Here is an 11,628-nt window from a genome sequence, read left to right on the forward strand (position 1 = left end):
ACACGTTCATATACACAAGAGTTCCAAGTAGTTCCGATGCTCTGGTATTACGAATGCAAATTCCGTCTGTTTTGAACGTCTTAAATTGAAAGGGCGGTAACAAATTGGTCTATTTCACTCCTTGTCCACAATCACACAGCACCTGAGGTAACAAGCACATCTCGAGCCCCATTGTGCTCTCCATTGTTCATGCCAACTCAGTGCCTCGCTCTTTGCTACTGTGTAAAACTCTTGTCGTCCAACTGCAAAACACTGGGACACAGCAAGTTTCCGCGTCCCCATTGCACTGATCGTACTACGAAACGCTCCCCAAACTTGGCAATCACCCATGCAGATGACTTTTCCGACTTTACACGACTCTCACGCAACGCTCACGCTAGTGACAGCCTTATTTATAGTTCGACGTCGCGCCAAAGCGAATGAGCACATTTCGCCTACTGCTTAGGCCGCTCTTCTAGTGTGGCTGCTCTGTGTCTGCAGGCAGCGAGGGGCTGCAAGCTTCCTGTGTTCGCACCTATATCACCTGTGCTTCCTTGTCAGAGACAGACTATCGCAAAACATACAACTCACTCCATGAATTGATTGCTACGGCATCTGTTATCAGCAGTCACAACCAGCAACACCAGTAGCAGCCGACTGCACGCAAAGAATGGCAACGTGCAGTGGGATTTACGTGAAATCGGCGCAATTGTGGATGCTAATCGTTCGCTTGTATCTGCCTACACACCTCTGCCGGTTGGGAATTATTCCACTTGCATGGCAAGGTGCGCATGTAGGTGTGTTAAAAATTCTGGAGGCGCTGGGTATCGATCCCAGTACCTCTCGCACACTAAGCGAGCGCCCTACCATCTGAGCTACGCCCACCCCCCCGATAACTAGTAGTGCTACATACAGTCATATCAACGTCACAGACCCTTGCACTCCCATTATTCCGCAGACAAACACTACTCTCTATGTATCAGTGAGGGTGTCTTTCAGGTTTCGTGCATTCTGTATCGAATCGTAGTTGGCCACAATGAAAGTGGCACGCATAACGTCGAAAATAGAGTTCAGACACCGCTCTGAGTAAGACGAACGTGTTGTCCACCTCTAGACTTCAATGACGTTAAGCCGTGATACCTAAGACAGATCTGCACTCGATAACACCACGATAACAGCCGGTCCCCACACTTACATCTTGGTCTCCTTATGACAGTATACATCATATCAGTCTGTGACGCTGGTTTTGCAACTTCTTGCGTGCGTTTATGTTCGCCGCGACCAACACTTACCATGCACTGACCACAGAACATGGAGGAGCCGGGGCTTGAACCCGAGACCGTTCACACGCTAAGCGAACGATCTGCCAACTGAGCTACAGCTACACACACGACCAAGCCTGGCTGTTCTCCATTCTTTGCGACTCTGATGTGCACGGACACGATGGTTGGTTGGTTTGTAGCGGCGAAGGTACCAGAATACAAAGGCGCGGACACGTTCATATACACAAGAGTTCCAAGTAGTTCCGATGCTCTGGTATTACGAATGCAAATTCCGTCTGTTTTGAACGTCTTAAATTGAAAGGGCGGTCACAAATTGGTCCATTTCACTCCTTGTCCACAATCACACAGCACCTGAGGTAACAAGCACATCTCGAGCCCCATTGTGCTCTCCATTGTTCATGCCAAATCAGTGCCTCGCTCTTTGCTACTGTGTAAAACTCTTGTCGTCCAACTGCAAAACACTGAGACACAGCAATTTTCCGCGTCCCCATTGCACTGATCGTACTACGAAACGCTCCCCAAACTTGGCAATCACCCATGCAGATGACTTTTCCGACTTTACACGACGCTCACGCAACGCTCACGCTAGTGACAGCCTTATTTGTAGTTCGACGTCGCGCCAAAGCGAATGAGCACATTTCGCCTACTGCTTAGGCCGCTCTTCTAGTGTGGCTGCTCTGTGTCTGCAGGCAGCGAGGGGCTGCAAGCTTCCTGTGTTCGCACCTATATCACCTGTGCTTCCTTGTCAGAGACAGACTATCGCAAAACATACAACTCACTCCATGAATTGATTGCTACGGCATCTGTTATCAGCAGTCACAACCAGCAACACCAGTAGCAGCCGACTGCACGCAAAGAATGGCAACGTGCAGTGGGATTTACGTGAAATCGGCGCAATTGTGGATGCTAATCGTTCGCTTGTATCTGCCTACACACCTCTGCCGGTTGGGAATTATTCCACTTGCATGGCAAGGTGCGCATGTAGGTGTGTTAAAAATTCTGGAGGCGCTGGGTATCGATCCCAGTACCTCTCGCACACTAAGCGAGCGCCCTACCATCTGAGCTACGCCCACCCCCCCGATAACTAGTAGTGCTACATACAGTCATATCAACGTCACAGACCCTTGCACTCCCATTATTCCGCAGACAAACACTACTCTCTATGTATCAGTGAGGGTGTCTTTCAGGTTTCGTGCATTCTGTATCGAATCGTAGTTGGCCACAATGAAAGTGGCACGCATAACGTCGAAAATAGAGTTCAGACACCGCTCTGAGTAAGACGAACGTGTTGTCCACCTCTAGACTTCAATGACGTTAAGCCGTGATACCTAAGACAGATCTGCACTCGATGACACCACGATAACAGCCGGTCCCCACACTTACATCTTGCTCTCCTTATGACAGTATACATCATATCAGTCTGTGACGCTGGTTTTGCAACTTCTTGCGTGCGTTTATGTTCGCCCCGACCAACACTTACCATGCACTGACCACAAAACATGGAGGAGCCGGGGCTTGAACCCGAGACCGTCCACACGCTAAGCGAACGATCTGCCAACTGAGCTACAGCTACACACACGACCAAGCCTGGCTATTCTCCATTCTTTGCGACTCTGATGTGTACGGACACGATGGTTGGTTGGATTGTAGCGGCGAAGGTACCAGAATACAAAGGCGCGGACACGTTCATATACACAAGAGTTCCAAGTAGTTTCGATGCTCTGGTATTACGAATGCAAATTCCGTCTGTTTTGAACGTCTTAAATTGAAAGGGCGGTCACAAATTGGTCCATTTCACTCCTTGTCCACAATCACACAGCACCTGAGGTAACAAGCACATCTCGAGCCCCATTGTGCTCTCCATTGTTCATGCCAACTCAGTGCCTCGCTCTTTGCTACTGTGTAAAACTCTTGTCGTCCAACTGCAAAACACTGGGACACAACAAGTTTCCGCGTCCCCATTGCACTGATCGTACTACGAAACGCTCCCCAAACTTGGCAATCACCCATGCAGATGACTTTTCCGACTTTACACGACGCTCACGCTAGTGACAGCCTTATTTATAGTTCGACGTCGCGCCAAAGCGAATGAGCACATTTCGCCTACTGCTTAGGCCGCTCTTCTAGTGTGGCTGCTCTGTGTCTGCAGGCTTCGAGGGGCTGCAAGCTTCCTGTGTTCGCACCTATATCACCTGTGCTTCCTTGTCAGAGACAGACTATCGCAAAACATACAACTCACTCCATGAATTGATTGCTACGGCATCTGTTATCAGCAGTCACAACCAGCAACACCAGTAGCAGCCGACTGCACGCAAAGAATGGCAACGTGCAGTGGGATTTACGTGAAATCGGCGCAATTGTGGATGCTCATCGTTCGCTTGTATCAGCCTACACACCTCTGCCGGTTGGGAATTATTCCACTTGCATGGCAAGGTGCGCATGTAGGTGTGTTAAAAATTCTGGAGGCGCTGGGTATCGATCCCAGTACCTCTCGCACACTAAGCGAGCGCTCTACCATCTGAGCTACGCCCACCCCCCCGATAACTAGTAGTGCTACATACAGTCATATCAACGTCACAGACCCTTGCACTCCCATTATTCCGCAGACAAACACTACTCTCTATGTATCAGTGAGGGTGTCTTTCAGGTTTCGTGCATTCTGTATCGAATCGTAGTTGGCCACAATGAAAGTGGCACGCATAACGTCGAAAATAGAGTTCAGACACCGCTCTGAGTAAGACGAACGTGTTGTCCACCTCTAGACTTCAATGACGTTAAGCCGTGATACCTAAGACAGATCTGCACTCGATAACACCACGATAACAGCCGGTCCCCACACTTACATCTTGGTCTCCTTATGACAGTATACATCATATCAGTCTGTGACGCTGGTTTTGCAACTTCTTGCGTGCGTTTATGTTCGCCCCGACCAACACTTACCATGCACTGACCACAGAACATGGAGGAGCCGGGGCTTGAACCCGAGACCGTTCACACGCTAAGCGAACGATCTGCCAACTGAGCTACAGCTACACACACGACCAAGCCTGGCTGTTCTCCATTCTTTGCGACTCTGATGTGCACGGACACGATGGTTGGTTGGTTTGTAGCGGCGAAGGTACCAGAATACAAAGGCGCGGACACGTTCATATACACAAGAGTTCCAAGTAGTTCCGATGCTCTGGTATTACGAATGCAAATTCCGTCTGTTTTGAACGTCTTAAATTGAAAGGGCGGTCACAAATTGGTCTATTTCACTCCTTGTCCACAATCACACAGCACCTGAGGTAACAAGCACATCTCGAGCCCCATTGTGCTCTCCATTGTTCATGCCAACTCAGTGCCTCGCTCTTTGCTACTGTGTAAAACTCTTGTCGTCCAACTGCAAAACACTGGGACACAGCAAGTTTCCGCGTCCCCATTGCACTGATCGTACTACGAAACGCTCCCCAAACTTGGCAATCACCCATGCAGATGACTTTTCCGACTTTACACGACGCTCACGCAACGCTCACGCTAGTGACAGCCTTATTTATAGTTCGACGTCGCGCCAAAGCGAATGAGCACATTTCGCCTACTGCTTAGGCCGCTCTTCTAGTGTGGCTGCTCTGTGTCTGCAGGCAGCGAGGGGCTGCAAGCTTCCTGTGTTCGCACCTATATCACCTGTGCTTCCTTGTCAGAGACAGACTATCGCAAAACATACAACTCACTCCATGAATTGATTGCTACGGCATCTGTTATCAGCAGTCACAACCAGCAACACCAGTAGCAGCCGACTGCACGCAAAGAATGGCAACGTGCAGTGGGATTTACGTGAAATCGGCGCAATTGTGGATGCTAATCGTTCGCTTGTATCTGCCTACACACCTCTGCCGGTTGGGAATTATTCCACTTGCATGGCAAGGTGCGCATGTAGGTGTGTTAAAAATTCTGGAGGCGCTGGGTATCGATCCCAGTACCTCTCGCACACTAAGCGAGCGCTCTACCATCTGAGCTACGCCCACCCCCCCGATAACTAGTAGTGCTACATACAGTCATATCAACGTCACAGACCCTTGCACTCCCATTATTCCGCAGACAAACACTACTCTCTATGTATCAGTGAGGGTGTCTTTCAGGTTTCGTGCATTCTGTATCGAATCGTAGTTGGCCACAATGAAAGTGGCACGCATAACGTCGAAAATAGAGTTCAGACACCGCTCTGAGTAAGACGAACGTGTTGTCCACCTCTAGACTTCAATGACGTTAAGCCGTGATACCTAAGACAGATCTGCACTCGATAACACCACGATAACAGCCGGTCCCCACACTTACATCTTGCTCTCCTTATGACAGTATACATCATATCAGTCTGTGACGCTGGTTTTGCAACTTCTTGCGTGCGTTTATGTTCGCCGCGACCAACACTTACCATGCACTGACCACAGAACATGGAGGAGCCGGGGCTTGAACCCGAGACCGTTCACACGCTAAGCGAACGATCTGCCAACTGAGCTACAGCTACACACACGACCAAGCCTGGCTGTTCTCCATTCTTTGCGACTCTGATGTGCACGGACACGATGGTTGGTTGGTTTGTAGCGGCGAAGGTACCAGAATACAAAGGCGAGGACACGTTCATATACACAAGAGTTCCAAGTAGTTCCGATGCTCTGGTATTACAAATGCAAATTCCGTCTGTTTTGAACGTCTTAAATTGAAAGGGCGGTCACAAATTGGTCTATTTCACTCCTTGTCCACAATCACACAGCACCAGAGGTAACAAGCACATCTCGAGCCCCATTGTGCTCTCCATTGTTCATGCCAACTCAGTGCCTCGCTCTATGCTACTGTGTAAAACTCTTGTCGTCCAACTGCAAAACACTGGGACACAGCAAGTTTCCGCGTCCCCATTGCACTGATCGTACTACGAAACGCTCCCCAAACTTGGCAATCACCCATGCAGATGACTTTTCCGACTTTACACGACGCTCACGCTAGTGACAGCCTTATTTATAGTTCGACGTCGCGCCAAAGCGAATGAGCACATTTCGCCTACTGCTTAGGCCGCTCTTCTAGTGTGGCTGCTCTGTGTCTGCAGGCAGCGAGGGGCTGCAAGCTTCCTGTGTTCGCACCTATATCACCTGTGCTTCCTTGTCAGAGACAGACTATCGCAAAACATACAACTCACTCCATGAATTGATTGCTACGGCATCTGTTATCAGCAGTCACAACCAGCAACACCAGTAGCAGCCGACTGCACGCAAAGAATGGCAACGTGCAGTGGGATTTACGTGAAATCGGCGCAATTGTGGATGCTCATCGTTCGCTTGTATCTGCCTACACACCTCTGCCGGTTGGGAATTATTCCACTTGCATGGCAAGGTGCGCATGTAGGTGTGTTAAAAATTCTGGAGGCGCTGGGTATCGATCCCAGTACCTCTCGCACACTAAGCGAGCGCTCTACCATCTGAGCTACGCCCACCCCCCCGATAACTAGTAGTGCTACATACAGTCATATCAACGTCACAGACCCTTGCACTCCCATTATTCCGCAGACAAACACTACTCTCTATGTATCAGTGAGGGTGTCTTTCAGGTTTCGTGCATTCTGTATCGAATCGTAGTTGGCCACAATGAAAGTGGCACGCATAACGTCGAAAATAGAGTTCAGACACCGCTCTGAGTAAGACGAACGTGTTGTCCACCTCTAGACTTCAATGACGTTAAGCCGTGATACCTAAGACAGATCTGCACTCGATAACACCACGATAACAGCCGGTCCCCACACTTACATCTTGCTCTCCTTATGACAGTATACATCATATCAGTCTGTGACGCTGGTTTTGCAACTTCTTGCGTGCGTTTATGTTCGCCGCGACCAACACTTACCATGCACTCACCACAGAACATGGAGGAGCCGGGGCTTGAACCCGAGACCGTTCACACGCTAAGCGAACGATCTGCCAACTGAGCTACAGCTACACACACGACCAAGCCTGGCTGTTCTCCATTCTTTGCGACTCTGATGTGCACGGACACGATGGTTGGTTGGTTTGTAGCGGCGAAGGTACCAGAATACAAAGGCGCGGACACGTTCATATACACAAGAGTTCCAAGTAGTTCCGATGCTCTGGTATTACGAATGCAAATTCCGTCTGTTTTGAACGTCTTAAATTGAAAGGGCGGTCACAAATTGGTCTATTTCACTCCTTGTCCACAATCACACAGCACCTGAGGTAACAAGCACATCTCGAGCCCCATTGTGCTCTCCATTGTTCATGCCAACTCAGTGCCTCGCTCTTTGCTACTGTGTAAAACTCTTGTCGTCCAACTGCAAAACACTGGGACACAACAAGTTTCCGCGTCCCCATTGCACTGATCGTACTACGAAACGCTCCCCAAACTTGGCAATCACCCATGCAGATGACTTTTCCGACTTTACACGACGCTCACGCTAGTAACAGCCTTATTTATAGTTCGACGTCGCGCCAAAGCGAATGAGCACATTTCGCCTACTGCTTAGGCCGCTCTTCTAGTGTGGCTGCTCTGTGTCTGCAGGCAGCGAGGGGCTGCAAGCTTCCTGTGTTCGCACCTATATCACCTGTGCTTCCTTGTCAGAGACAGACTATCGCAAAACATACAACTCACTCCATGAATTGATTGCTACGGCATCTGTTATCAGCAGTCACAACCAGCAACACCAGTAGCAGCCGACTGCACGCAAAGAATGGCAACGTGCAGTGGGATTTACGTGAAATCGGCGCAATTGTGGATGCTCATCGTTCGCTTGTATCTGCCTACACACCTCTGCCGGTTGGGAATTATTCCACTTGCATGGCAAGGTGCGCATGTAGGTGTGTTAAAAATTCTGGAGGCGCTGGGTATCGATCCCAGTACCTCTCGCACACTAAGCGAGCGCTCTACCATCTGAGCTACGCCCACCCCCCCGATAACTAGTAGTGCTACATACAGTCATATCAACGTCACAGACCCTTGCACTCCCATTATTCCGCAGACAAACACTACTCTCTATGTATCAGTGAGGGTGTCTTTCAGGTTTCGTGCATTCTGTATCGAATCGTAGTTGGCCACAATGAAAGTGGCACGCATAACGTCGAAAATAGAGTTCAGACACCGCTCTGAGTAAGACGAACGTGTTGTCCACCTCTAGACTTCAATGACGTTAAGCCGTGATACCTAAGACAGATCTGCACTCGATAACACCACGATAACAGCCGGTCCCCACACTTACATCTTGCTCTCCTTATGACAGTATACATCATATCAGTCTGTGACGCTGGTTTTGCAACTTCTTGCGTGCGTTTATGTTCGCCGCGACCAACACTTACCATGCACTCACCACAGAACATGGAGGAGCCGGGGCTTGAACCCGAGACCGTTCACACGCTAAGCGAACGATCTGCCAACTGAGCTACAGCTACACACACGACCAAGCCTGGCTGTTCTCCATTCTTTGCGACTCTGATGTGCACGGACACGATGGTTGGTTGGTTTGTAGCGGCGAAGGTACCAGAATACAAAGGCGCGGACACGTTCATATACACAAGAGTTCCAAGTAGTTCCGATGCTCTGGTATTACGAATGCAAATTCCGTCTGTTTTGAACGTCTTAAATTGAAAGGGCGGTCACAAATTGGTCTATTTCACTCCTTGTCCACAATCACACAGCACCTGAGGTAACAAGCACATCTCGAGCCCCATTGTGCTCTCCATTGTTCATGCCAACTCAGTGCCTCGCTCTTTGCTACTGTGTAAAACTCTTGTCGTCCAACTGCAAAACACTGGGACACAACAAGTTTCCGCGTCCCCATTGCACTGATCGTACTACGAAACGCTCCCCAAACTTGGCAATCACCCATGCAGATGACTTTTCCGACTTTACACGACGCTCACGCTAGTAACAGCCTTATTTATAGTTCGACGTCGCGCCAAAGCGAATGAGCACATTTCGCCTACTGCTTAGGCCGCTCTTCTAGTGTGGCTGCTCTGTGTCTGCAGGCAGCGAGGGGCTGCAAGCTTCCTGTGTTCGCACCTATATCACCTGTGCTTCCTTGTCAGAGACAGACTATCGCAAAACATACAACTCACTCCATGAATTGATTGCTACGGCATCTGTTATCAGCAGTCACAACCAGCAACACCAGTAGCAGCCGACTGCACGCAAAGAATGGCAACGTGCAGTGGGATTTACGTGAAATCGGCGCAATTGTGGATGCTAATCGTTCGCTTGTATCTGCCTACACACCTCTGCCGGTTGGGAATTATTCCACTTGCATGGCAAGGTGCGCATGTAGGTGTGTTAAAAATTCTGGAGGCGCTGGGTATCGATCCCAGTACCTCTCGCACACTAAGCGAGCGCTCTACCATCTGAGCTACGCCCACCCCCCCGATATCTAGTAGTGCTACATACAGTCATATCAACGTCACAGACCCTTGCACTCCCATTATTCCGCAGACAAACACTACTCTCTATGTATCAGTGAGGGTGTCTTTCAGGTTTCGTGCATTCTGTATCGAATCGTAGTTGGCCACAATGAAAGTGGCACGCATAACGTCGAAAATAGAGTTCAGACACCGCTCTGAGTAAGACGAACGTGTTGTCCACCTCTAGACTTCAATGACGTTAAGCCGTGATACCTAAGACAGATCTGCACTCGATGACACCACGATAACAGCCGGTCCCCACACTTACATCTTGCTCTCCTTATGACAGTATACATCATATCAGTCTGTGACGCTGGTTTTGCAACTTCTTGCGTGCGTTTATGTTCGCCGCGACCAACACTTACCATGCACTGACCACAGAACATGGAGGAGCCGGGGCTTGAACCCGAGACCGTTCACACGCTAAGCGAACGATCTGCCAACTGAGCTACAGCTACACACACGACCAAGCCTGGCTGTTCTCCATTCTTTGCGACTCTGATGTGCACGGACACGATGGTTGGTTGGTTTGTAGCGGCGAAGGTACCAGAATACAAAGGCGCGGACACGTTCATATACACAAGAGTTCCAAGTAGTTCCGATGCTCTGGTATTACGAATGCAAATTCCGTCTGTTTTGAACGTCTTAAATTGAAAGGGCGGTCACAAATTGGTCTATTTCACTCCTTGTCCACAATCACACAGCACCTGAGGTAACAAGCACATCTCGAGCCCCATTGTGCTCTCCATTGTTCATGCCAACTCAGTGCCTCGCTCTATGCTACTGTGTAAAACTCTTGTCGTCCAACTGCAAAACACTGGGACACAGCAAGTTTCCGCGTCCCCATTGCACTGATCGTACTACGAAACGCTCCCCAAACTTGGCAATCACCCATGCAGATGACTTTTCCGACTTTACACGACGCTCACGCTAGTGACAGCCTTATTTATAGTTCGACGTCGCGCCAAAGCGAATGAGCACATTTCGCCTACTGCTTAGGCCGCTCTTCTAGTGTGGCTGCTCTGTGTCTGCAGGCAGCGAGGGGCTGCAAGCTTCCTGTGTTCGCACCTATATCACCTGTGCTTCCTTGTCAGAGACAGACTATCGCAAAACATACAACTCACTCCATGAATTGATTGCTACGGCATCTGTTATCAGCAGTCACAACCAGCAACACCAGTAGCAGCCGACTGCACGCAAAGAATGGCAACGTGCAGTGGGATTTACGTGAAATCGGCGCAATTGTGGATGCTAATCGTTCGCTTGTATCTGCCTACACACCTCTGCCGGTTGGGAATTATTCCACTTGCATGGCAAGGTGCGCATGTAGGTGTGTTAAAAATTCTGGAGGTATCGATCCCAGTACCTCTCGCACACTAAGCGAGCGCTCTACCATCTGAGCTACGCCCACCCCCCCGATAACTAGTAGTGCTACATACAGTCATATCAACGTCACAGACCCTTGCACTCCCATTATTCCGCAGACAAACACTACTCTCTATGTATCAGTGAGGGTGTCTTTCAGGTTTCGTGCATTCTGTATCGAATCGTAGTTGGCCACAATGAAAGTGGCACGCATAACGTCGAAAATAGAGTTCAGACACCGCTCTGAGTAAGACGAACGTGTTGTCCACCTCTAGACTTCAATGACGTTAAGCCGTGATACCTAAGACAGATCTGCACTCGATAACACCACGATAACAGCCGGTCCCCACACTTACATCTTGCTCTCCTTATGACAGTATACATCATATCAGTCTGTGACGCTGGTTTTGCAACTTCTTGCGTGCGTTTATGTTCGCCGCGACCAAAACTTACCATGCACTGACCACAGAACATGGAGGAGCCGGGGCTTGAACCCGAGACCGTTCACACGCTAAGCGAACGATCTGCCAACTGAGCTACAGCTACACACACGACCAAGCCTGGCTGTTCTCCAT

At 49.5% G+C, this 11,628-nt stretch overlaps 5 non-coding genes across 5 annotated transcripts; all 5 read right to left on the minus strand.

Moving 5' to 3' along the window:
• Nucleotides 1-3,722: 3,722 nt before the first annotated feature.
• Trnat-agu (transfer RNA threonine (anticodon AGU)) lies at nt 3,723-3,796 on the minus strand. Its single transcript has one exon. It is a non-coding gene; the product is annotated as a tRNA-Thr (tRNA).
• Nucleotides 3,797-5,193: 1,397 nt separating this feature from the next.
• Nucleotides 5,194-5,267, minus strand: Trnat-agu (transfer RNA threonine (anticodon AGU)). Its single transcript has one exon. It is a non-coding gene; the product is annotated as a tRNA-Thr (tRNA).
• A 1,386-nt stretch (nt 5,268-6,653) lies between these two features.
• Nucleotides 6,654-6,727, minus strand: Trnat-agu (transfer RNA threonine (anticodon AGU)). The gene has a single exon. It is a non-coding gene; the product is annotated as a tRNA-Thr (tRNA).
• Nucleotides 6,728-8,113: 1,386 nt separating this feature from the next.
• Nucleotides 8,114-8,187, minus strand: Trnat-agu (transfer RNA threonine (anticodon AGU)). The gene has a single exon. It is a non-coding gene; the product is annotated as a tRNA-Thr (tRNA).
• Nucleotides 8,188-9,573: 1,386 nt separating this feature from the next.
• Nucleotides 9,574-9,647, minus strand: Trnat-agu (transfer RNA threonine (anticodon AGU)). Its single transcript has one exon. It is a non-coding gene; the product is annotated as a tRNA-Thr (tRNA).
• Between the last annotated feature and the right edge of the window lie 1,981 nt (nt 9,648-11,628).

This window comes from Schistocerca gregaria, unplaced genomic scaffold (genome assembly GCF_023897955.1).
Source record: "Schistocerca gregaria isolate iqSchGreg1 unplaced genomic scaffold, iqSchGreg1.2 ptg000180l, whole genome shotgun sequence".
In the NCBI taxonomy this organism is placed as follows: domain Eukaryota; kingdom Metazoa; phylum Arthropoda; class Insecta; order Orthoptera; family Acrididae; genus Schistocerca; species Schistocerca gregaria.